General features: G+C 38.2%; 1 long non-coding RNA gene across 1 annotated transcript in view; it reads right to left on the bottom strand.

Moving 5' to 3' along the window:
- The window catches only part of LOC121395590, a 60,539-nt gene extending 49,773 nt beyond the window's left edge, over window positions 1–10,766 (bottom strand). Inside the window, exon 1 of the long non-coding RNA XR_005962575.1 lies at window positions 10,672–10,766. This is a non-coding gene — a long non-coding RNA (uncharacterized LOC121395590). The remainder of the gene's footprint in view (window positions 1–10,671) is intronic.
- Window positions 10,767–25,658: the final 14,892 nt, after the last annotated feature.

Here is a 25,658-nt window from a genome sequence, read left to right as displayed (position 1 = left end):
CAAATATAATTCATTAAGTAAGCTTAGTTTTATCTGCAGGTTATTTGTTTGTGTTATAGGACCAGTATCAAATCCAGTTTATTGCCATCTCTACTGCATAAAAAATAAATCATACCCAGTGAGACGAAATTACACTGTTATACTTATTTTCCCCTCCTGCCCCAGCCATACACCAATCAGTTTTAATGCACCCACAAGAATATAAGCATAAACTGCAATAATCATATTGCCGTAAACACTAAACACCAAAGAATAAACACTGTGCAAAAAAAAACAACATATATTCAATTAAATTTTACAGTCTGGCCAATATAAATATAATGTGTTATTTTATTACAATGTTGTGTTATGTACTAACAGTGTAATGTTCTGTTCTTATACAGGTATGGGACCTGTTATCCAGAATGCTCAGGACCTGGGGTTTTCCGGATAACGGATCTTTAAGTAATTTGGGTCTTCATGCCTTAAGTCTACTAGAAATTCATTTAAACATTAAATAAACCCAATAGGCTGGTTTTTCTTCCAATAAGGATTAATTATATCTTAGTTGGGATCAAGTACAAGTTACTGTTTTATTATTAAGGAGAAAAAGGAAATCATTTTTAAAAATTTGGATTATTTGGATAAAATGGAGTCTATGGGAGACAGCCATTCCGTAATTCGGAGCTTTCTGGATATTGGGTTTCCGGATAAGGGATCCTATACCTGTAATATTGTGCAAATGTGCCCTTTCTCCTACCAGTCTTTTATTAAAGTTCCTGGTTGAGATTCTTCTATGTATATCCTGCCTGTCCCTGGTTCTCGTCCTGTCTGCTGCCTGTCCTGATTTTTCACTACTTGTGCTGCGATTCTGGTGTGTTTGACCTGGCCTGTGACCCTGATAATCCCTACGTCTCCTGCATCTGTACCGTATTGACTGTTTGTTAACGACTCACCTGGTTTTGACTACGTTCCTGTTTCCCATTCTACAACACTACGCTTGGTTCCCTTGCTCACTCAGAACTCTCTCCTTGGTTCTCCCTTTATAACACCTGGGGGAATCTAAGTAGCGGAGGGTGAAGCCAAAGGCGGCTGCTACAGGATGAAGAGTGGGCCGAGACTGGAACCTTGGGATTTATACTGGGTTTTGGATACCCTGTGTTACATTTTGTTTTTCCAACATCTAGAGCCAGATTATTTTCAGCATACCAAGTAACCAGCTAATCAACTTACTCTCTATAGCAAGTTTCGTTACTATGCCTGATTAGCCCTATAACCATTGTGTCATCGGAAAATTTGATGACATAATTAAAAGCAAATTGGGCAACACAGTCATGTGTCATTAACGTAAACAACAATGGAGAAAATATGCACCCTTGTGGCCAGCCAGTACTCAGTTTTAACAAGTTTGAATACCTACTACCAATCCTATTAGCCTATTACCGATTAGTTTCTGGGGAATAATAGTATTAAAAGCAGAACTAAAATCAATAAATAATACTCTCACATAGGAATTTTTGTTCTCCAGATGTGATAAAGTCAAGTGAAGAGCAGTGAAGATAGCATCATCAGTTGAGGGATCTTGCCGATAAGCAAACTGAAAAGGTTTTAATGGATTTGGGAGCACGTTTGCCCCTTTTCAAAGCACTTCGTAACAACTGGTGTAAGTGGGATGGGATGGTAGTAATTTAGGCATGTTGCAGATTGACTTTTTGGCACCCGTATAATAATGGTGACATTAAGACACTGGAACTATACAAATATCAGTAAAAACACCTCCCAGTTGGTCTGCACATCCCGTCAATACTCTACCAGGGATCTGATCAGGGCCCATGGCTTTGCGTGAATCAATTCTAGAAAAACTTCTCCATACCTCGGCTACAGTCAGACAAAGAGCTTGACTGAGGGAAGAGAAATCTTCCTAGCAAGGGTTTCATTTTGTGCATCAAATCTCGTATAAAAAATATTCAGCTTATCTGGAAGAAACTCATCCTCAGCGCGTTCAGGAACAGAAGCCTTCTAGCCTGTAATAGTTTTTACTCCCTGCCACATGCGCCTACCATATTTATTGTCAGAAACATGGCTTTGAATCTTTTGTGCATATGCCTTATTGACCTTTGATAGATTAGCTCTTGCTACAAACTAATATTACTTATTTGACCTAAGATAGATAAACCTTGAATACCTTGCATTTTATAGCATTTTCAAGTGCAAACCAGTGTAAAAACCCAAAAATAACGAAGGCAAAATACATCTTCAAATGGTTAAAGGGACCGCTGCCATTCGCTTTTACATGAATTAGACAGGTTTTAGCTGGAGTATTTTCAGATTTGGGGGCATGATAAAAAAAAAAAAAAAATCCTGAAAAATTTTAAATATTAAGGTAAAAAAACTTTGAATTTCGAAGGTTTTTTTGGACTACTTCGACCATCGAATGGGCTACTTCGACCTTCGACTACGACTACGACTTCGAAGGATTCGAACTAAAAATCGTTCGACTATTCGACCATTCGATAGTCGAAGTACTGTCTCTTTAAAAAAATCTTCGACCCCCTAGTTCGCCATCTAAAAGCTACCGAAGTCAATGTTAGCCTATGGGGAAGGTCCCCATAGGCTTGCCTAACTTTTTTTGATCGAAGGATATTCCTTCGATTGTTGGATTTAAATCCTTCGAATCGTTCGATTCGAAGGATTTAATAGTTTGATCGAAGGAATAATCCTTCGATCGTACGATCGCACTATTTGCGCTAAATCCTTTGACTTCTATATTCGAAGTCGAAGGATTTCAATTCCCAGTCGAATATCGAGGGTTAATTAACCCTCGATATTCGACCCTTAGTGAATCAGCCCCTAAGTGAAACTTAACCTTGTAAAAATCGAATTTTTTGAGAAAACACAACTCGATCCTTTATAAATAACCCGATAAGGGGGTTATTTAATAAAGATCAAGTGTGTGAGGTTTGTGAGTTTTTTTCTACCGCAAATAAACTTTTTAATAAAATAAATAAACAATTTAAACAAACTCTAATGTTTGCTTATTTATGAAAAATCTGAATGTAAAAAACTCAATTTAATGCAATTGGCGAAAAGACTTGAATACCTCAAATTTATTGAGTTTATTGGCTAAAAAACCTAGAATACCTCAAATTTATCAAGTTTTTGAGCACAAACCAGCGTAAAACACCCAAAACATGAAGGCAAAAAACTTCAACTGGTTAAAGGAACCTCTTTGATTATGATGAAGTCAGTGAGGGCAATTTTGTAGGTTTTGCAGATTCCTCCTCATATTGCTTAAAAATGCTACACCCCCATGAGCCATAGACCTGAATTATTATGGGGCAGATTTATCAAGGGTTGAATTTCGAGGGTTAATAAACCCTTGAATTCGACCCTCGAAGTAAAATCCTTCGAATTCGAATATCGTACGATTCGAACGATTTTAAGCGATCGATCGAAGGATTTTTATTTGATCAAAAAAAACTTAGAAAAGTGCTGGGGAAGGTCCCCATAGGCTAACATTGTACCTTGGTAGGTTTAAACTGCCGAAGTATGAAGTCAAAGTATTTTTTAAAGAGACAGTACTTCGACTATCGAATGTTCGAATAGTCTAACAATTTCTACTTCGAATCATTTGGTTCGATCGAATTCGATCGAATATGAACCATTCGATGGTCGAAGTACCCAAAAAAAATACTTCAAAATTTGAATTCTTCACTCGAGCTTAGTATATCTGCCCCTAAATGTAAAGAATTATACTGCAATTTTTATTTTCTGGTGTCATTGACCCTTACAGGGTGTTTTAATGATGTTTTTCTAAAACTCATTCCAGGCAACACTTCAGGAAGTATGTAACACCCCAACCGCACATAAAGGGTTAGTTTTAAAGTGCCCTAAATCTTAAGTGTCTAAATGTGGTTTCTTCTGTTGATCTATGGTTCAGTATGTTCTCTTGTGGTTTGCCACTGCATCGGAAGTGCATTATTGTGATGTGATACTACAACAAAGATGTGAAATGTATGTTACCATGGCATAACAACATGTCATTGTGGCCCACACTTTTTAAATGTGACCCCCATAATGTAATATAAGTTAAGCATATTTGGGAACAAGATATTTTAATCACTGTTAACTGGAGGGCCTTTCTTTCTCTTAAAACATAAATCCTGCAATTGTTTCTGGTCCAATTCTAGTTATATTTATAACAAAAGAAGTCTGTCCATCTGTCACAGACATGAAGCCTTTGGTTCACATTAATTTAGTTTTAAGTCTCAAAATATTTAGCTATTCACATGACAAACATGGGTAAAAGAAGAGTCAATTATGCCAAAACAGTTTTAAAATATATCATCTTAAGACTTGTAGTGAGTATCACAGTTACACATGAGTTATCATAGACATACTGTCATAGTCAATATTGCTGGCCAAACTCACGGTTTTTAGTCCAAACATCAAGATTATATGGCTAAGAAACCCTGAAGACCACACCAACAGCCAAAGAATAGGGGAAGACCAAAGATGACATTGAGATGGAGCACTAAGGAAGTGACATGGAAGGCTGGAAAGTTATGGGGAAAGCCATTGCTAGTAATTAGTGATTAGCGAATTTGTCACGTTTCGCAGAAAAATATGCAAATTTACAGCGAAATTCGTGAAACAGAGGAAAATTTGCGAATTTATCTACCAAAAAACTCGTGAAACAACGAAAAATTTGTGAAATGCATTTAAGTCAAAATAAATAAAATAATTTTGGCAAGTGTCAATTTTGATGCTTGTGACAATTTTTATACATGTGAGTATTTTGTCAAAATGCATTAAAGTCAATAGACTTCCGAATAATTTTTACGAGCATCAATTTTTATTTTTCAACGCAGTTTCACATACCGGACGAATTTGTTCACCCATCAATAATATCCATCTTACAGGAACAGAATCTCCTAAATAATTCTATTTTTTTTATTTCCTCTTTCTCTAAGCTGCACAAATTCAGATTGGTGGCAAAACAATCATATTGAGTTTATTTAATGTTTACATGTTTTCTAGTACTCTTAGGGGGTTATTTACTAAAACTTGTTTTTTTTCTCATATTTTACCAGAAACCAACTCGATCTAACTCCCATTCACAAATTTAACAAATTTACTAATAATTAAACTTGAAAAAATCGGAAATCGAAAAAAACGTTGAGTTTCTATGAATACCTCAATTTTTTTAGCTTATAGGTGTAAAAATGTAAATTTGAGTTTTAGAAAACCAGCATCAATCACCCAAAAATATCCAAAAATCGTGAAGGCAAAAACCATCTTCAGATGGTTAAAGGGACCGCTGCCATTGACTTTTACATGAATTTGACTGGTTTTAGCTGGAATATTTTCAGATTTTCTGCTGATTTTGGTTATAATAAATAGACACCTCATACAAAAATGCCTGATAGTTCAATAAACTGGCTCATCCCAATATTACTTCAGAACAAAATTAGTGACTTGCACCCAGAGGTGTCCAGGCTCACCTTACCATTTCTCCTATATACAGTATGGCACACAACTGCTCATACTAGTTAACCCTCACTATTAATAGGGGTTTATCTTTAGTTCTTCTATCATTTCTAAAGTGCAGTAAATCACCGTAATTAGTGATGAGCAAAGCTGCCCTATTCCACCAGAAAATTAGCAAAGCTTTCAAATAATTTGCAAAATTTCAATATTTCAGCAAATGCATAAAAGTCAATAGACCTTTTTCACTGCATTTTTTCTTGCACCTAATGCATTGGATCAATGGGTGTTTTTTCCCCACCTAATGCAATTAAATCATAGGGTGTTTTATTTGTGCCAAAGGCAGTGCAATCAATTGGTGTTTTTTCTACATTTTTTTCTCATGCCAAAAGCATTGAAGCCAGTGGGAGTTTTTTCTCGTGCTAAATGCATTGGCATCAAGGAGCATTTTCTTATTAGAAATGCCTTGAAGTTAATACAAGTTTTTTCTCAAAAATGTTTACATTCCAAGGAGTAGATTTACTAAGGGTCGAAGTGAATTTTCGAAGTTAAAAACTTCGAATTTCAAACAATTTTTTGGGTACTTCAACCATCGAATAGGCCTAAATTCGACTTTGATTCAAATTAAAAAAGTTCAACTTCGAAAATCGAAGTGCTGTCTCTTTAAAGAAGTTCAACTTCGACACTTCACCATCTTAAACCTGCCGAATTGTTATGTTAGCCTATGGTGACCTCCTAGAATCCATAGCCAACATTTGGCTAAGTCTTTAGAAGTCAAAGGAAAATCGTTCGATCAATTGATGAAACCGTTTGAATCGTTTGATTCGAAGGATTTCATCGCACACTCTAACGGTTTTCATTCAAACGAAAACGGGCAAATTCGATAAAAAAAAAAACTTTGACTTCGACATTTGAGGTCGAAGTAATCCAATTCAATGGTCGAATTTCGAAGTATTTTCCACTTCGAAATTCGACCCTTGATAAATCTGCCCCTAAATGTACAGTATTAAAGTCGATGGGCGTTTTCCTAAAAAAAAATTCCCAATGCAAAATAAGCAATACAGAGATTCCCAAAATTTTTTGATGCTCGCAAAAATGTAAATTTCACTGCAAATCCATACCAGGCCAAAACATTTGCTCATTCCTAGCAGTGGCTTGCATCAGAAACTGTTATTGCCTGTTATTGTATCCATGCTACATTAGCTGTGTAGGGATGTGTAAAATAGCCACCCCTAGTATTTTGTGCAGGCAGTCCCTCAATGTTATGGACACCTATTTGGGTCCTAAAATACAGTTGGGAGGGGTACTGTTTGCTCTTTCTGCTCTAAGCTATGCCCCCTGCTACTTCTCACAGTGACCAGCAGATGGCACTGTGCTGGGATATAAAAGGCTTTGAAGCCATGCTTTTAGTGTCCATTTTGTGTTAGCTCTGACCTGAACAGGCAGGCAGAGCTCTTTGGAACCTAGACAGGTCAGGTCTAGTAAGAATAGGCTACTCACCATTATAGGTCACTCTATGAGTAACAGACAGACAGGTTATTTAGCTGAGCAGCTCAAGGCTCCGACGAGGAGAGTCAGAGGGATTAGGATCCCGGGTACTAATAGCCCAGAAGTAGGGACTAAGTGTATAGGAACAGGGTAGATAGATTCCCTTCAGGTTCCACTTAAGGAAAAGGCTGAAAGCTGGTTGTACCTTTGTTGCTCCTGAGCCCGTCCTCTTGCCTATGGGGACTAATACTGACCAAATGGTGCTGTGAGTATTGCCTATTCAATGTGATGCCAAATCCTGTCATGCTCTATTGTATACTCCACTGAGGATTGTGTATCTTCAATAAATCAGTTCATGTTTAAGTTATAAGAACCACTGGCGCCCAATTATTATACCCTGAATCCAGTTACAGTTGCTCTACACCCTGCCTCCACACCGTTGTGAGGGCTCACTCCCTAAGATTACAGGTCTCATCCGGGGCACATTTATTGGGAGTGGAGCTCAATAGTGGTGTAAGTAACACACAATTTACTATAGCGCTACAGCTGTTTCACAAAAATCATTTCCAAATAACAACAACGTTATTATTAATTTCTATTGCCACCTGACGAGTGACTTTGTTTTGATGATTTTTCAGCAATATTAAGTTCTTCTACAAAGATAAGTATATTATGAAATGTGGTTATCAGTGTTGGGTTTGGACCCTTTAGGTGCTGTTTGGAATTGTATATTTGTCAGTTGTCGTCAGTGCATTTGTTATTGGCAATGTGCGGTAGAGCTTGGCTTTTTCTCTACTTTATGAGCTGGAATTCTGTGTCACTTAGTTGCCTTTGTTACAAAATGCTTTAAGGCATTTTAAGTGAAATGTTTTGTCCCAGATGTTTGCTTTGTTGCAATTTCAAAGGTGATTTTCTTGTTTTTTAGCATTATTAGCTCCTGCTCTAGTTCTTTTCTGATTGTGTTTCTCTTTTTTGTGTCATGCTGATAGCAATATTATTTCTATATGAATGGATGTTTTATGAGGAAACCACACTGTGGAGGGGCTGATTTTGTGAGTCAGGGCTTGCTGGATATAAAGTTTGAATAGTCTTGAATCGAATCAAAAAGGACAAGGTTCTAGATATTCTCTTTTGTTGGTCTTACTTGTGCTTGGTCAGAATCCTGTATGGTAGATATGTCCTGTCTAATATAAATTGGTATGGTTGTTTATGTTTTTGTGTTGGCATCAATGTTTTAATAAATGTTTTTATTATCAACTTTAAACTTGCAATGCGTGCATAATTGGACTCGGAATATGGTTAGGTACTGGGAAAATGACCTAGGAAATCATTTTTTTTTCAGGTCGTAGAGGTGGTCATTAGGGATGTGCGACTTTGTCCCATTTCGATTCGCGGAAAATTTGCATATTTACTGCGAAATTCGCGACATGGTGCAAAATTCACAAAACGCATTGAAGTTAATGGGCGTAAAAATTATTTTGATGTACGACAATTTTGACGCCCGCGTCAATTTTTATCCTCGAGCCTAATAATCCAAATGCATTAAAATCTGAAAAAACTGCAGCATCAAAAAAATGTTGACACTTGTCAGAACAGTCGTGGCAAATTTGACGCAGTGGATTTTTCTCCGGCAAATTTTCGCGAATGCATTTGCTGGCAGCGAAACGTGGAAATGAACTGCAAATTTGCACTTCGCCCATCACTAGTAGTCATGAATGTCTTTTCTTCATGGAGACCTGAATTATGTTGGTGTAGAGCAGAAGGTCTGTATATATATATATATATATATATATATATATATATATATATATATATATATATATATATATATATATATATATATATATATATATAAATACTGTTGAGTATATATCAAATCTTATGGCTTAAATAAAGAGATGATAATTTTTCATAAAACTTTTGATTAGGACAATCAGTTTACTTGCAGGTCAGTAGATGCTTAGGAAGCTGGTGATGCAGCCTTCAGTTCTTATTTGATGATTGATTCCTATACCCTTAGATTATTTCTCTAACATCTATGCCTTTAGTTGTATTTTTTCTGTGAGTGGTCTATAGAGTTTGATTTTATATTTGCTCAGTCCAAGCATCAGAGTCAGCTTAATCTTTGTGGATCAGTTTTGATCTAGCTGGAAATATTCACTACAGGACATACAGTAGACATTACGAGGGTTTATGTCACAGTAGGGCAGATAAGCTCTACATTAGATAAGCTCTCCATAAGATGAACAGAACTTTCATTTAAAGCAGTGTAGGTGGATCTTCACAGTGAGGTTTTGATGGTTAATATAATTAATGCCTTCAATGCTTGGATGATTTCTTGGACAAGCATAACATGATAGGCTTCATACTAAAATCTACAATTATATAATAATGTTTATCTGTATAAATATGACTATCATGTCCATCTGAGCTCTCTACTGTATTTGTACAGTATTTACACATACCTGTGTTACAGGTCAGCATCTATCGTTTACCAGGTGCCCCAAAGATCTGACAATTTATAAGGTGGGGAGTAGATTTTGCCCTAGAGAATTTGCATACTGATGGTTTGACAGTGAAATCCCAGGAATATTTACACTGTATTCACTTATATTACTGACATCTGGAATTTAACTTATGGATAGTTTTCATGACCTGTGGACCCAGATATTTTGGCAGCACTATCGTATTTACTATGATTATTAAAGCTGCCAGCTGTACTGAGTAGATTTATATGCATCTGTTTCCTAACTAGACTGTTATGATATGCTATGGAAACCAGTTCTGAGTTAAATTGGTAAACTGGGCACTTTAAATAGGTAAGTAAGTGAGTTTGGTTTGTCTAGTACCAATTCCTAAGACACAAGATGATAAATAATGGAAAATTAGGATTTCTTTTTTTCTTTATTAAAAAAAATTTCATTATCAGGGTAATACTATGGGGCCGATTCATCAAGAGTCGAATATCGAGGGTTAATTAACCCTCGATATTCGACTGGGAACTAAAATCGTTCGACTTCGAATATCGAAGTCGAACGATTTTGCGCAAATCCTGCGATCGATTGATCGAAGGATTTTTCGTTTGATCGAACGATTAAATCCTTCGAATCGAACGATTCGAAGGATTTTAATCCAACGATCGAAGGAAAATCCTTCGATCAAAAAATCACAGGCAAGCCTATGGGGACCTTCCCCATAGGCTAACATTGACTTCGGTAGGTTTTATCTACCGAAGTATGTGGTCGAAGTATTTTTTAAAGAGACAGTACTTCGATTATCGAATGGTCGAATAGTCGAACGATTTTTACTTCGAATCGTTCGAATTTGATCGAATTTGATCGAATTTAACCAATTCGATGGTCGAAGTACCCAAAAAATACTTCGAAATTCGAAGTTTTTTACATTCGAATTCTTCACTCGAATTTTGTAAATCTGCCCCTATATGTATTGTATGTAGTATTGGCCAATTTTTTAAAAGATCTATTTATCTATTTTTTAATTCAGGTTGTTTTGAAACACGATTGCAGAAAAAAATTGTGATTAAACTCAAGTTTTCATAATTTGTTTTCCCTTGATCACAAACATATTTACAAAAAAACTCAAACTGAGCAAATCCATTGCTTTCAGTTGAGAGAAAAAACTTGATCACAACATCCATTTTTACACATTAGACTGTTTCAAACAATAAAATAGCTTTGGCATTCAAAATGCACCTACCATTGACATTAGTGGAAGACCATCTGGTTTTAGCTGATGAATTTTTCATTTGAATTTCCAAGATTTTGTCAGTTGATAAAACTCAAAATAAAAGAAAATTGTCAAAACAGAAACCAATTTGAGATATTTTTTTTCACTAAGATCCTTAATATATGTATTACATAATACATATATGGGACCTGTTTTACAGAATGCTCATGACCTAGGGTTTTCTGGATGATGGATTTTTCCGTAATTTGGATCTTCATAACTTAAGTCTACTAGGAAATGATGTAAACATTAAATAAAACAATTAGACGGGTTTTGCTTCCAATGAGGATTAATTATATCTTAGGTGGAATCAAATACAAATCATTTTTTTTTTTAAAAAAATTGGATTATTTGGAGAAAATGGAGACATTTTTTATTTTTTTGTGGAAAAAAAAATCTAAATTTTTTTGTGATTTATTATACCCCAAGGCTGCTTAAATTCCAAACCCGAAAATACTCCATCTCCAAGCTGTCAGAGTCCTGTAAAAGTCAGTGGCAAAGGTTCCATTTTGAATTTGAAGACATCTTGGTCTGCGCTGAGTAGAGATGTCGCGAACTGTTCGCCGGCGAACTTGTTTGCGCGAACATCGGGTGTTCGCGCTCGCCGGAAGTTCGCGAACGTCGCGCGACGTTCGCCATTTTGGGTTCGCCATTGTTGGCGCTTTTTTTTGCCCTCTCACCCCAGACCAGCAGGTACATGGCAGCCAATCAGGAAGCTCTCCCCTGGACCACTCCCCTTCCCTATAAAAACCGAAGCCCTGCAGCGTTTTTTCACTCTGCCTGTGTGTGCTGAAGAGATAGTGTAGGGAGAGAGCTGCTGCCTGTTAGTGATTTCAGGGACAGTTGAAAGTTTGCTGGCTAGTAATCGTTTTGATACTGCTCTGTTATTGGAGGGACAGAAGTCTGCAGGGGTTTGAGGGACATTTAAGCTTAGGTAGCTTTGCTGGCTAGTAATCTACCTTCTACTGCAGTGCTCTGTATGTAGCTGCAGTGGGCAGCTGTCCTGCTTCTGATCTCATCTGCTGACTGCTGCAATAACAGTAGTCCTTGTAAGGACTGCTTTTATTTATTTTTTTGTTGTTTTACTACTACTACTACTACTACTACTATAAGAGCCCAGTGCTATTAGTCTAGCAGTGTTGGGGAGTGGGACTGGTGTGCTAATCTGCTGCTCCTAGTAGTTCAGCAGCACCAACTTTAATTTTTTTTTTTTAATATTCATTTTTTTTTATTTTACTTTTTTTATTTTACTACCGCTGTAGTAGTGTATAAGTTGACCTTTTAGGCATTATTTGCCCTGTAGGCATTATTTGCACACTGTTTTCTTCAACCCGCCATCGAGCTGTGTGACCTTGTTCACATTCTGTCTAAATATCCATAATATTACCGTCTCCAGAAAAAACACCGGAGTGACTTTTTTCAAGCAGCCATAATATATTTTACGTAATCCGTATCCACCGCTGTAGTAGTGTATACGTTGACCTTGTAGGCATTATTTGCACACTGTTTTCTTCAACCCGCCATCTAGCTGTGTGACCTTGTTCACATTCTGTCTAAATATCCATAATATTATCGTCTCTAGAAAAACCACTTGAGTTACTTTTTTTCAAGCAGCATTCATATATTTTACGTAATCCGTATCCACCGCTGTAGTAGTGTATACGTTGACCTTGTAGGCATTATTTGCACACTGTTTTCTTCAACCCGCCATCTAGCTGTGTGACATTTTCTGCATTTATATGGCATAATTTTTCTGGCCTCTGTGCTTCAGTGGCTGCAACCAAAAAAATTTATATTTTCAGCATTTATATGGCATAATTTTTCTGGCAACTGTGCTTCAGTGGCTGCGTCCAAAAAAACTGGGCAAACAATGTCTACAAGGTCAACGTATGGCGAAAAATTACTATTTTCAGCATTTATATGGCATATTTTTTCTGGCAACTGTGCTTCAGTGGCTGCGTCCAAAAAAACTGGGCAAACAATGCCTACAAGGTCAACGTATGGCAGTTGTTTAAAGAGAACAGTAGATTACTAGCCAGCAAAGCTACCTAAGCTAAAATGTCCCTCAAATCCCTGCAGACTTCTGTCCCTCCAATACAGAGCAGTATCAAGCAGATTACTAGCCAGCAAGCTTACTATCATCTGTCCCTGAAATCACTAACAGCTCTCCCCTACACTATCTCTTCCAAGCACACACAGGCAGATTTTTCAGATACATTTTTGCCCTTGATCCCCCTCTGGCATGCCACTGTCCAGGTCGTTGCACCCTTTAAACAACTTTAAAATCATTTTTCTGGCCAGAAATGTCTTTTCTAGATGTTAAAGTTCGCCTTCCCATTGAAGTCTATGGGGTTCGCGAACCGTTCGCGAACCGCTCGCATTTTTGCGCAAGTTCGCGAATATGTTCGCGAACTTTTTTTCCGACGTTCGCTACATCCCTAGCGCTGAGTTTCGGCCAGAAAAAATCGGATTTTGATCAATAAACCCCATAGAGTTATGTCCCTGAAAAAGAACAGGTTAAGATATTGCACCTCAGCTCAAATATATCAGGCAAAAAGGCTTAATGGGTCTGTGTTTAGGGATGCGCAAAACTTTCCAGCATAGTCCAAATTTTTGGGAATAAATTTTGACACAAAAATGACAAAATTTTTACCAATGAAACAAAATACCTGTTAAATTCAAATTAAGTTTTTTCTTGTGTTTTTGGCGTTTTTTTCTAGGGAAATAAAACACACGGTTAAGTTGTAGAGGGGTTTTACAAACATTTTAGCTGAAAACTGTACCAGGCAAAAAAGTTCCCACAACCCCTATTCATGATAAAAAAAAAAGACATAAACTTGAAATTGTCCACTTCCTTCTATTAAGCATTTGTTACTATAGAGCAGGGATCCCCAAACGTTTGAACCCGTGAGCAACATTCAGAAGTAAAAGGAGTTGGGGAGCAACACTAGCATGAAAAATCTTTTTGGGGTGTCAAATAAGGGCTGTGGTTGGCCATTTGGTAGCCCCTATGTCGACTGTCAACCTACATTGAGGCTTGTTTGGCAGTGCACCTGTTTTTTATACAACCAAAACTTGCCTCCAAGCCTGGAATTCAAAAATAAGCCCCTGCTTTGAGGCCACTGGGAACAGCATCCAAGGGGTCGGAGAGAAACATGTTGCTCACAAGCTACTGGTTGGGGATCACTGTTAAAGAGAGCGCCAACATTCATGTAGAGTAGCACAGGGAAAGCTTAAAAAAAAAACACAAAAGTGTAGGCAAAAAAAACCAAACATTCTAGATAACAAATTTCATACCTGTACAGGATTTACTGAATGGATGCAAACTGGTGTACTATTCATTAAGTGCAAGTTGAGAGCAAAGATGCAATAAGGAAAGGGAACCCTGGGAGTAACATGTATGGTTAACTTGGGAGTAAAACTTAGCTCGCTTGAAAAGCACACCAAATGAGTGGATATTTACCTGATTTTACCATCTACATATCCATGATGATCGAATCATTGGACAATCGATCCTTGTGCAATTGGACTTTTCAAACCTAATATTGTTTACCCAAGTTTGTCCTAGTGCCCTGTGCACTAGTCGGCAGCTCTTATTGGACACTATGGGGTATATTTATCAAAGAGTGAAGTTAATAGTGAAGTTCCACCACTCTCCATTCATTTCTATGGGATTTTTAAAGGGGTATTTATCAAAGGGTGAACTTTCACTTCACCCATTGATAAATACGCTTTTCAAAATCCCATAGAAATTAATTGAGAGCTGCGGAATTTCACTCTAGTGGCGAAACTTCACTCTTTGATAAATCTACCCCTTAATGGCGAACTAAATGCCCTAAAAGGAAAACTATACCCCTGGACTATGCAGGTCTCTATAAAAAAAGATATTGCAAAAATAGCTTATATGTAAAACCCTGCTTCATGTAAATAAACAATTTCCATAATAATATACTTTCTTAGTAGTAGAGTCCTTGGGTAATCCTAAATAGAAAATTGCCATTTTAAGAAATAAGGGCCGCCCCTGGGCTCCTACAATTCACGGTGCACACAAACAAACCATACATGTTAGGTCACATGAGCCAATTAACAGACAGAGTTCTGCCTTTTACTTCCACACTTCTTCCTGTTACAGTTAGAGTTGAAGTATTTCTGGTCAGGTGATCTCTGAGGCAGCACACAGACCATCACAAAATGATGGTTCGAGGCAAGAGATGCAAAAGGGCAATATTTACTTAAATATATATATACCAGTATGGTAAGATTCTTTAATATGCCACTTAATATGATATAAACTATCTGTTGCTTAAGTTTTCATTTTGGGGGTAATGTTTTCCTTTGAGGCAGTACTTACCTCCAATGCTCCCTTTTGCCCATGTACCGTGCACTTTACCACTTACATCCATTTTTGTATAGAGGAGAATGCATACACCTATATACCCTTGTGCACAGAGTTTAAATGAATGCCCCTATATTTTTTCTCCTGTACTTGTGTTTTTACCACTGAAACCATAACATTGATGCTGGCAAGAGTTACACGTAGGGGCCGATTCACTAACTTCGAGTGAAGGATTCGAAGTAAAAAAACTTCGAATTTCGAAGTGTTTTTTGGGCTACTTCGACCATCGAATGGGCTACTACGACCTTCGACTACAACTACGACTTCGAATCGAACTATACAAACTAAAAATCGTTCGACTATTTGACTATTCGACTATTCGATAGTCGAAGTACTGTCTCTTTAAGAAAAAACTTCGACCCCCTAGTTCGCCATCTAAAAGCTACTGAACTCAATGTTAGAAGGTCCCCATAGGCTTTCCTAAGTTTTTTTGATCGAAGGATATTCCTTCGATCGTTGGATTAAAATCCTTCGAATCGTTCGATTCGAAGGATTTTATCGTTTGATCGAAGGTATAATCCTTCGATCATTCGATCGCACTATTTGCGCTAAAATCCTTCAACTTCGATATTCGAAGTCGAAGGATTTTAATTCCCAGTCGAAAATCGAGGGTTAATTAACCCTCGATATTCGACCCTTTGTGAATCGGCCCCTAAGTATTGAAGTCACATGCTGGCAGACAAATAGTCTGTGCTTGGCATAACCACTTTTTCCTGATCTTTGACACAGATGCACGGCCACAAGAACACATGCTTCTACCTGAATATATATATTTATATTTTTATTACATTTCTGTTATAAAAGCATTCCAGAGCTCAAAGCACATCTTCCATGGGTTTTCGTTTTGTATTCTTCAAATGGGAAGCTATGAAAAAAATCCCTTAAAACTATTATTGTAAATTGGAATTTAAATGTAGCCATCATTTTGAAAGGCATTAATGACTGGTGCCAAAGAATGCGCACAATCCTTCAGCACATACAAGGAAAGCACCTGTTACAACCTCAGCGAATACAAAGACCTGCCTTTTAAAACCAATGGGATTTGTTTCTCCCCAACTTTTTTTTGTTCTGTTTGTCAGATAAAACGATATTTTGTAAAATTCTAATGGGATAAAATAAATCAGGTGTCAGACAAGTCAGGGCCAACTCGTTTTGCCAAGCGTCACAAAATAGACCCGGGTGGCTCTTTTATCCAGTGAGCATTGTTACATCAAATGTGTTGTACAGTAATAAATGCTCAGAGATGTTCTTGATAGATTAATCAGGAATTCCGCACCGTATAATTTAATATATTTAAAAAAAGCAGGTGTGGCTTTGGAAGCCAATAATTCCGCTAGATACAATTATTTTTGAAGGACTTTTTCTTTGCATCGTTGCGTTGAATTCTTGCTTTTGATGACATTTCGGGCTTGTGGATTTTTGTCTTATTAGGAATATGTGGTGAAGAGCAGAGGCAGTGATTTGCATGTGTGTGCTTGTGATTTGTTCTCTGCTATTCCCGACTCCTTGTACAGCTTAATCACATACAGACGCCCGCCCCATCGCTTTACCAGAAGGGGAGTGATGGACATCCCTTGACTCCCTTCATGACCCCTTGATAATCCTGTTTCACACACACAGGCTCCCTGCTGTATAAAACACAAAAGCTGCCACTGTAGTTCTTTACTTTTAGTCGATATTCTGACAGACTTAATCTAGCAAATTAGTATGCTGTGGTAGGGGCACGACAAAGGACCCTTTTGACACACTCTGAATCGATACAAAGGCCAACTGAGAGCCATTTCACTGCAGTCCTGTTATTTTCCCCTCCTGATGACCCCTCTCCCTTTTTTATTCCCCCAGTTTCTTTGACCTTGTCACTTTTAAAAAACATGATGTTAGAAAAGTCATCCTTGCATAAATGATGAAAATTCCTTATTGACTGAAGGTATATAAAATAAAATATATTTGAGTATATTTATGGCAGTTCTGCTGGAGACTCGGGATACTAGAGCTGTTCCTGGGCAACATGACATTTCTCAGGTGAGGTGCTTCTGTTGACATAACTGGATTGTTTATCATATGTAAAGCTACGTACATACGCACAACGGCTGTTTAGTGGCACCAGGTTGCACAGAGCAAACATTATTTTACTACACAATAAATACAAAGGTATGATGCTGCCGGCAAGTATAAGAGAAATCATTATGGACTTATAGGCCTCTGACCTTATCACTCACTCAGTTATACATTCAGCAAAAGAATAAATAAAGTTTTGGGTTTGCCTTGATAAGGCTTTTTTTTATGGTCAGTTTTTTGAAGGGCTTAAAATCTTGGGGCAATTGAAACATAGGGGCTTATTAAGGGGCTGTTTACCTTTAAATGAACTTTTAGGGGCAGATTTATTAAGGTTAGAATGGTAAATTTAAATTCAAATTTATTTTTGAATTCGTTTTTTCGGTCAAAACGCACAAATTTTAAACCACCAACGTGAATTTGAATTTGTGATTTATCACACCTCGACACTGGAAACAGTTCTAATTCGAATATCTGCCACCTAAAACCTGTCGAGTTCATGTACAAGTCAATGGTCCGTTGAACGATTTGAAGATATTAATTGCCTTCCTGACCTCAAGGTTTTTTTTTTGAAGGGAAAACATCAAATTTGATTCAAATTTTCTGGTCGTTCATATTAGATCGAATATTAGATGTTCAAGTTTATTTTTTTTTATTAAATCCCATTCGAGTTGTCAGTACATTCAAATTAATTAGAGTTAAAAAAAATCACATAACTTCGAAATTCGACCTTTGATAAATTTGCCCCTAAGTATGATGTAAAGAGTGATATTCTGAGACAATTTGCAATTGGTTTTCATTTTATGGATTTTGAGTTATTTAGCTTCTAATTATTCTATTCCAGAGACTGGAATAGGAATAAGTGAGGGCCTGAATAGAAAGAGGAGTAATACTAAGTAGCAATAACTATAAATTTGTAGCCTTACAGAGCAGAAGGTAAATAAATCAAAAACTAAAGAAAAATGAAGGGCAATTGAAAACTGGAATGATTCGAGTGATTTGAGTTTTTTTCACCGAAAACCTGGTTTATTAGAGTTATTGGGTTGAGGGACTCGAACTCGCAGAATCGGGTTTTTGCGATTCAAATAAGAAACCTTTAGAGTTTCAAGTTCATCTAGATACTGTAGATGTCTTATGATGATAGATGTCTTATCACGGGTACCATGTTTTATTCTTTGACTAAGTCCAATTACAGTTGTAATGATCTGCTTCCATAGCAGTGGATTAAATGATTCTGCTGTGTTAGACCAAGTGAAGCAGTCAGACAACCACAGAAACTTCTGGTACAAGTATTAGAACATGGCCGTTAAGTCTGGCCTGCTCCATACTTGCTCTCAGCTTAGACAGGAAGAGGGAAACAGGAACAGGTATATGAATCATACGGCATTGGCAAAACAGCAGGAATGCCCTTAACCAAAATGTCCGCACAAGCAGGATACTATAGCAGTACTGCAAGGAGACCCTGGGGGAAGGTGGCAGTGGTGGCAAATAAACAAAAATGTACATGCTTTCTGTTCAGTTGGGTCACTGACCTTAGCAATAACATATTTTAGATCTGAAGACAGAACTACTGAGTTGTGTGTGTTGACAGCACACAGGGAAAGCAGTTTAGTCCCACAAACTGTCCTGTTAGACCCATCCATCATGTACACAGCAAGCGCCCGTGACTGCGAGTACAGGGTCTACTGAACAGAATTAATAGGTCAGGGGGCAAAACTGATGTCATGTTATTGATAAAGAACTGCCTTTGTTAAAAGAAGTCATGTTAAGCCTGAGTCAGGTTTAGGCAAGTATTCAGTCAATATCTCTCTGTGTTGTAGTTATCACCTACAATCAATTCATCTTTTTCAAGTTGGACAGGACTAGTGGCAGAATTGTATTTATTTCAATGTAGGGCGCTGGATAAAATACATGGTGACAGCTTAATGAAATGGAACAAGTTGTGCCAGATGGTGGATACTCAGATGGTCAAGCTTCCTGGTAAGACTAGCAAGATCATGGTTACAGTAGCTGCCATAAGTCAATTTGTTGGATTGCTTTGTACGAGGCCGTTACTCTGACTTCAGTTGGACCAGTTGGTTACCCCTCTTGAATTCTTGGAACATAGAAATTGTTTGAAGATGATTACAATGATACACAACTTGTTACAGGCACTGTTTTTTTTCTATTATTTGTTGGAATATTTAGATGGGATCAAGTACAAGGTACTGTTTTATTATTAAAAAGAAAATCATTTAAAATGTTTTAATTACTTGCTTAAAATGTGGTCTATGGAAGATGCCCTTTTTGGAATTTGAAGTTTTATGGATAAAGGGTTGCCGGATAAAAATTGCATGGAATCTTGAACACACAAAAATTTCAAGAAGCTGAATTGTTACCCCCAAGAATACTGCTTTGCAACACTCATGCTAAAAATCAACCACACAATGAAAACATTTGCTGTAATGGGCTCATAATGAACAAAGCAAAATCTTACAGAAACTCAAGTTTATGAGTATCCCAGCTGACATCTATTCATCTGCCTTGCTCCACTGAGCACTAATACACTGCTCAGTGTGACCCACATTTCCTTTTACTTAAATATTTATAATTTTTTCCCACTAATTGTAAGTTTTCCTTTTACTTAAATATTTATAATTTTTTCCCACTAATTGTAAATTCTAGGTTCATTTCTTGAACCAGTCGTTACTCATTAAATATACAAGCATATTTACCATAATTGCATTCTGAGAATTTAGATGGATTTGCAGCAGCAGTAATTTTTTCACATTTTTTTAAACTTTCCTTACTGATGGGTAAGAATGTTCTAAACTGGTATATTTATTAAAGATGATGAATTTGTGATGTGTGGGTTGACCCAAAACCTACATTGACCTGTGGGCTGGAATTTGCCCAACTACTGTGGGTTAGGGTTGGGTGTGGGTCAGACTGTGGTAGTAAACTTTAATGATGTGTGGATTGACAAAAAATTGACCCGCACCCAACCTGACCCACAAAGAGGAAGTGGGGCACTGTAAGGTTTTGGAGGGGGGTGGATGCAGGATAAAGTTCAACCTGAACCCTCCCTCGAACATTGTGTTTAAAGCAGGTGACTATGATGAGTGTGTCAATTTGTGTGCAACTGTTTTGAGCAGTACAGCACCATTCTGTCCTATGGAGTTTTTAGAGCTCAGTGGCAGAGTTCCTCCAAATCTGTATTACCAGATGCAATTTACAAGGAAGGGATGAATAGTTTGGATGCCTCTTTTCCGTGCTGGAATGTTCTGAACTTTTGTTATTAATGCAACCAGCTTTGGAAGCCCTGGAGCCATGGGCAGGTCCAGGATGGTGGCATCAAAATGACACCTGCTGTGTCTATTGATGAAGGCCCAGGGGTGCATGAAGCACATTGAGAAACTCACCTCAGGTAGCAGCAGCCCACAAGTTATCAAGGGTGTCATAAAGCCCATCCTGATAAACGTAAGAGTCAAAATTTCAGCAGTAGCGATACAGCCCCAGCCCACTCTTTCGCTGGAAAGGCAAGCAAAGGGTGCAAGAGGGCAGGAACAGGAAGTCCACCTTGGGGCAGCAAGGACAACCAGAATGCCACCGTGTAGGTCACCATGGAAACTGGCAAGAAGAAAGGAGGCCTCAATAAGAAGTCCCGAGCACAACTATGCAGAAGTGCAAGGAGCAGCTTTGGATACCATACATGACCCCTTTTATCTTTGTAAATGCAGTGATCAGTTTTTGGCTGAATACTCTGTACAGCTTTAGCCCTGTGCTACCCTACATACAACATATAGCATTGTTTTGCCTTCTTTCCATCACCAGACCATTATTTGATGCGGTATAGTTCTGAACTGTGAAGTGTTTTCTTTTCTTTAACATTATATATAAAACAAATAAACTTTTACTTTCTACTAAGACATTAACCTTGCATTTGTGTGTCTGCCTGTTTTACTTCTCTTCAGTTCTTCTTTGTCCTTGAGCGATCAGGTCAATGGATAGTGCCATTCTTGGCAGCTGCTGGAGCAAGATGTCACATTTTAAAATATGTATGTTCTTCAGAAAAGTAGCACTGGGGCTTGTGCTGAAATCTCTGCACACATTTGCTGAAGAGTTTTCCTTGAACTGCCTTTGTTGCGCTTACATCAGAATGCTGTTGCAGGCAGGACTTATCTGTGTACTCCCCAGAAAGAGACTTGAATAAAATGCTGGCTTCTATCCATTTTTCACACACATTTTTTTTTTTAACGCTGTCTTTAAAAACAATTTAACAATCATCGGTTTCATTTGTTTTCACCTCCATTACAATGAGATTTTCCAACGCCTGCGATGCTATTGTCGACTAATGAACACAGGGAATTTGTAGGACGTGGTGCACTGTTGCATACGCATATTGAGTGTGATAACACTTTAGTTGAACCAGAACACATTTGCTTAGTTCTCTCTTTTATGAAAGGAGAAATTACATTTCAGCATGAGCAGGAAGCCATGCATTTTCAAATCTTATTGACACATTGCTATTAAAAATGTACCCAATGGATTGTACATTGTGGGTATCACCCTGTTCTAGAGTATAATATAGTAATTATGCTATATTATGTGAACATATACTTGCTGAATTCTGCCCAGTCTAGGGGAATACCTATGCTGGAATATTTTCATTGTTTCTCTTTGATAGATATATGAACATAAAGGGCAAGAAGAACTAATGAAGTTTTTGGAAGGGCAGTGGTTGCTTAGACAAGACTGAAATAAAACCTAAGCCAGAAACATCTAAACCATAAAGTTTTGGCAATATTTGTTGTATGCAATCAGCAGTAGCTGTGGTTAGAGAAGCACTGATATCAGAACTACAGTATGAACACCAGAGTGGTAAAATGATGTAGGGGTAGATAATGGATGACTGCCCTATATTATATTCAGGGTCAGACTGGGCTGGCGGGATACAGGGGGAAAAACCTGGTGGGCCTCCACTGGCTCAGACCCGCTCCCCGCAACCACCTGAGATGCAACTCCCTGACTTTCCCCAGCCCCAGTTGTGGCCACATGAAGAGAAAAGAAGGTACACCAGCGTAGGGGTGATGGAAGTGAGTTTCAGCTGGAATGGGGGGGTCCAGGCGAATGTGCATGCCTCTAATGTGGCAGCCCCGGTGGGCCCAGACTCCCCCCCCCAGTCAGATGCTAATTTCATTCATGGAAATTGAATACAATAAAAATATACTGTATATATTGTAAACATATAAGGCCACTGATTAGGATAACCTCGTTAAGGCCTTAACATGGATTTAACAAGAGAGTCTGGACAAGAGCCCAAGCCCAAGGAAACTGAACCCATCACCTAAAAGCCGCAAGCCTAAACTTTCAAAACTGAGAGGATAATTTAGTTGGTCATTATTCAAGCCTTCCAATCGAGACTGCAAAACTCCTTCCTGAACAGCCTTAGCTTAATCCTGATCGACTGGGTGGTATTTGGAGCAGAAAGATGAGATTTGGGGCCACTCAACATAACATGACACCCGTACAATTTGCTCTTTTCATTTGTATGCTCATTGCTCCAAGGGTGGGACTTGAATTCAAGAGATATAATACAAGAGATAGAAGGGGTCATACCCAGTTGGGCATTCATTAAAGGTACTTGCATTAAAGGGTGCTCAATGCACTTCTGTATAGTTGCCCCAGTTGCCCCTTCCTTCCTCCTGTTCCAAATCACAAGTAATTGCACCTAGCGACACAAGGCCAGACCAGGCATTAGCTCCAGGGTTCTCTCAATCAACAAGTGTAGCACATTTGCAAAAATATTTAGCGCAACATCCTATTTACTTAGAAGTGCAGAATCAGCAAATGCATCGGGCACATAAAATGCTGCATGATGGGGGGGGGGGAAATGGAGATTGTGCTTGAAGTTGTAGTTATTTTGCTTGACGTCATAAATGACCCCTTTAATCTGTTGTGTTAGATTTACCCAGTTAATTTACCCAGTTATAAAATCAGGTTAGTTGAAGATCTTATTCATATTGAGAATGAGATTATCCATTTTGTGGGGCCACACTTCCATAGTGATCCAAACTATCAGCCTCTAAATCGACCAAATACCTTTCACCAAATTGAACAGTATCTTCTTCAATCACTCATAGGTTTTATCCTTAAAATTGCCCTATGTTTGACCAACTTGAATATGGAGAAAAATCGCAGCATTATAACTTATCTTTCAGTAAAGTAAAGTAGGATTTGATGGCTTGTCTTATATTTCTTTTTACCTGAAATGTATGGGCAAGTAGAGCAGCCATTCTAGTTCATGCTTTTTTTTACACTGTAACTATTAATTATTTGAGTTTAATTTAAATCCGCCCCCTTCTGTCTCTTCATTTTCAGGTCGCCTCATCATCAAAAAGACAAGCAAATAGATTTGATTCGTGTCTGTAGAAGCAGTGGGTTGGTACTCTAAATTAAAACAAGTCTCATCTCTAGGGATAAAAGATCCTATTGTTAGTCCATTTGCTCCTCCAACATAAAATGTTACAAATGTCAATGGGGGCGACTTATAAAGTTGATGTTTAATTACTCGCCTTTGTTCTGCACTCGGCAAAACAATGATTTGCTTTTCATGGCCGAGCGTAATCCTTCATGGTACAAATTACCCTAATATTCAATATTCAGTCCCTGTTCTGTTCCCAGTGGGGGTTGTTTTGTCGCATCTGTTCGAGCATATGTTAGACAGCTCTGAGTGGGTCACTAACTCATTTTGTCACAGTCTATTCGGTCACCCAAGGAGACAGTGACAACTCTTCAAAACACCAGTATTCCACAAAATGCTGTTATTTCTCTGCTAATAAACTTGCTTCGGTAAACCTTTATCAACTTTAACACCATCTTGCTTTTTATTCCACTCCATTTTCTACTCTCGTTCATTTACATCTTGGCAGCCACATGGAAATCATCATCATTCTTTCTTACAAATATAAAGATCTACCAAAGTCCTTTTTCTTTTTTTTGGAAGGATAATCAGCGTTCGCATAGATTTTCTCTACCTGAAGTATATTTTGTCTGACATTTCAGCTAGCATGTCAAAATAATCATGCAGAGTTCCTTTTTTGCATCTGAGTAGCTAAATAAAGAATCAATATGATTCTTGGCTGCAATCCTCTAAGGGATCAGCCTGCCCTCCGCACAATATAGTGCTTGCTTCAGCTGACACTGAGAATATCATGTAAAGAAGATGTGCACAAGCATTTATGTCAGCTGTCTTCCTACTGATTAGACCCAGGGAAATATTTGATTACAACCAACGAGGTGGTGCTCCCGTATCCATTTCTGACAAATAGAATTTACCATCTGTTGTATGCTGGTGGGCACGTCGCATCCCCAAGACAAAATCACAAACTGGAAAGGCCCATTGAAAAGCAAAATGAAGTTAAAATAAATAGAATTTTTTTTTTTCTAAATTGAAAAAATACAATTTTGAATGTATGCATATTATATATTTAGTTTATTTATAGACTATAAATAGACATTTATATTGGTTATTACCATTATCATTGTTATTATTGAAATTGTTATTATTTACCCATTTGAAAACCCATGCTGAGTTCCCACCACCCTGTCCCCTAGATAAGGACCCAACTCTTCGTACTGCCAGGTAAGATCCCATCACTCTAGCACCCCCCCCCCCCAATGATTACCACCAGCGACGATTAACACTGTATTCCTGCACTCAACCACCTGCCCATGTGCCTGGGCCCAACAAGACCAGGGCCAACCAGTGGACCCTGGCTCTGTCTCATTGCACCTTGCCTTCAGCAACTGCCATAACCCTGTAAGCACCAGGGAGCATGCAGGGAAGATACTGTAGCTAAGAGGAGTCATTTACAACCGCAGGAGGGGGGCACAAGTGCATGCGCACTGAGGGGTGCAAAATAGCATATTTAACAGCACTTGCACCCCCCCGGGCTGGCCTGAATCTGGAGATGGAGTCCAGCCTTGTCGTTACCTTCTGCCTATGGCAAATTACATGTGAGTTAAGGAGAGGTATGGGGAGGGAGGGGAAGACATTTACGTGCCTCTCCCCTGCCCGCCCCTTTAGAATTGTAAATATTATTCTACACTGATTCCTTTTGGTCTCTGTGCTCCAAAACAGAGTAGTGTGTGCAGGACTGGACTGGGATTTAAAATAGGCCCTGGCATTCCTAGTACTAGTAATAGGCCCTGGCATTCCTAGAGAGGCCCAAACGTCAACACAAGCCCACTTAATAGTCACTTTCTATGGCATCTTACAGTAGCCCCTCTGGCATTTGCCAGAACCCACAGATTGCCAGTCCGGGCCAGAGTGTGTGTCCTTGTTATGCACTTTGCACACTGTTTGGTGCTTTGTGAATGCTTCCTAAGAAATTGACTGCAAGCACTCACCAGCACTTTCACTAACAGGGGTAAACTATTTGCCTACCAGGCTGCTACAAGGTCTTTCTGTGGCAATTCTTGCCAGACAACTCAAGGCATGGCACAGATTAGTGGTGTAACTTCC

Source organism: Xenopus laevis, chromosome 1L (assembly GCF_017654675.1).
Source record: "Xenopus laevis strain J_2021 chromosome 1L, Xenopus_laevis_v10.1, whole genome shotgun sequence".
NCBI classification, from domain to species: domain Eukaryota; kingdom Metazoa; phylum Chordata; class Amphibia; order Anura; family Pipidae; genus Xenopus; species Xenopus laevis.
This window is presented reverse-complemented; position numbering and strand designations above follow the sequence as displayed.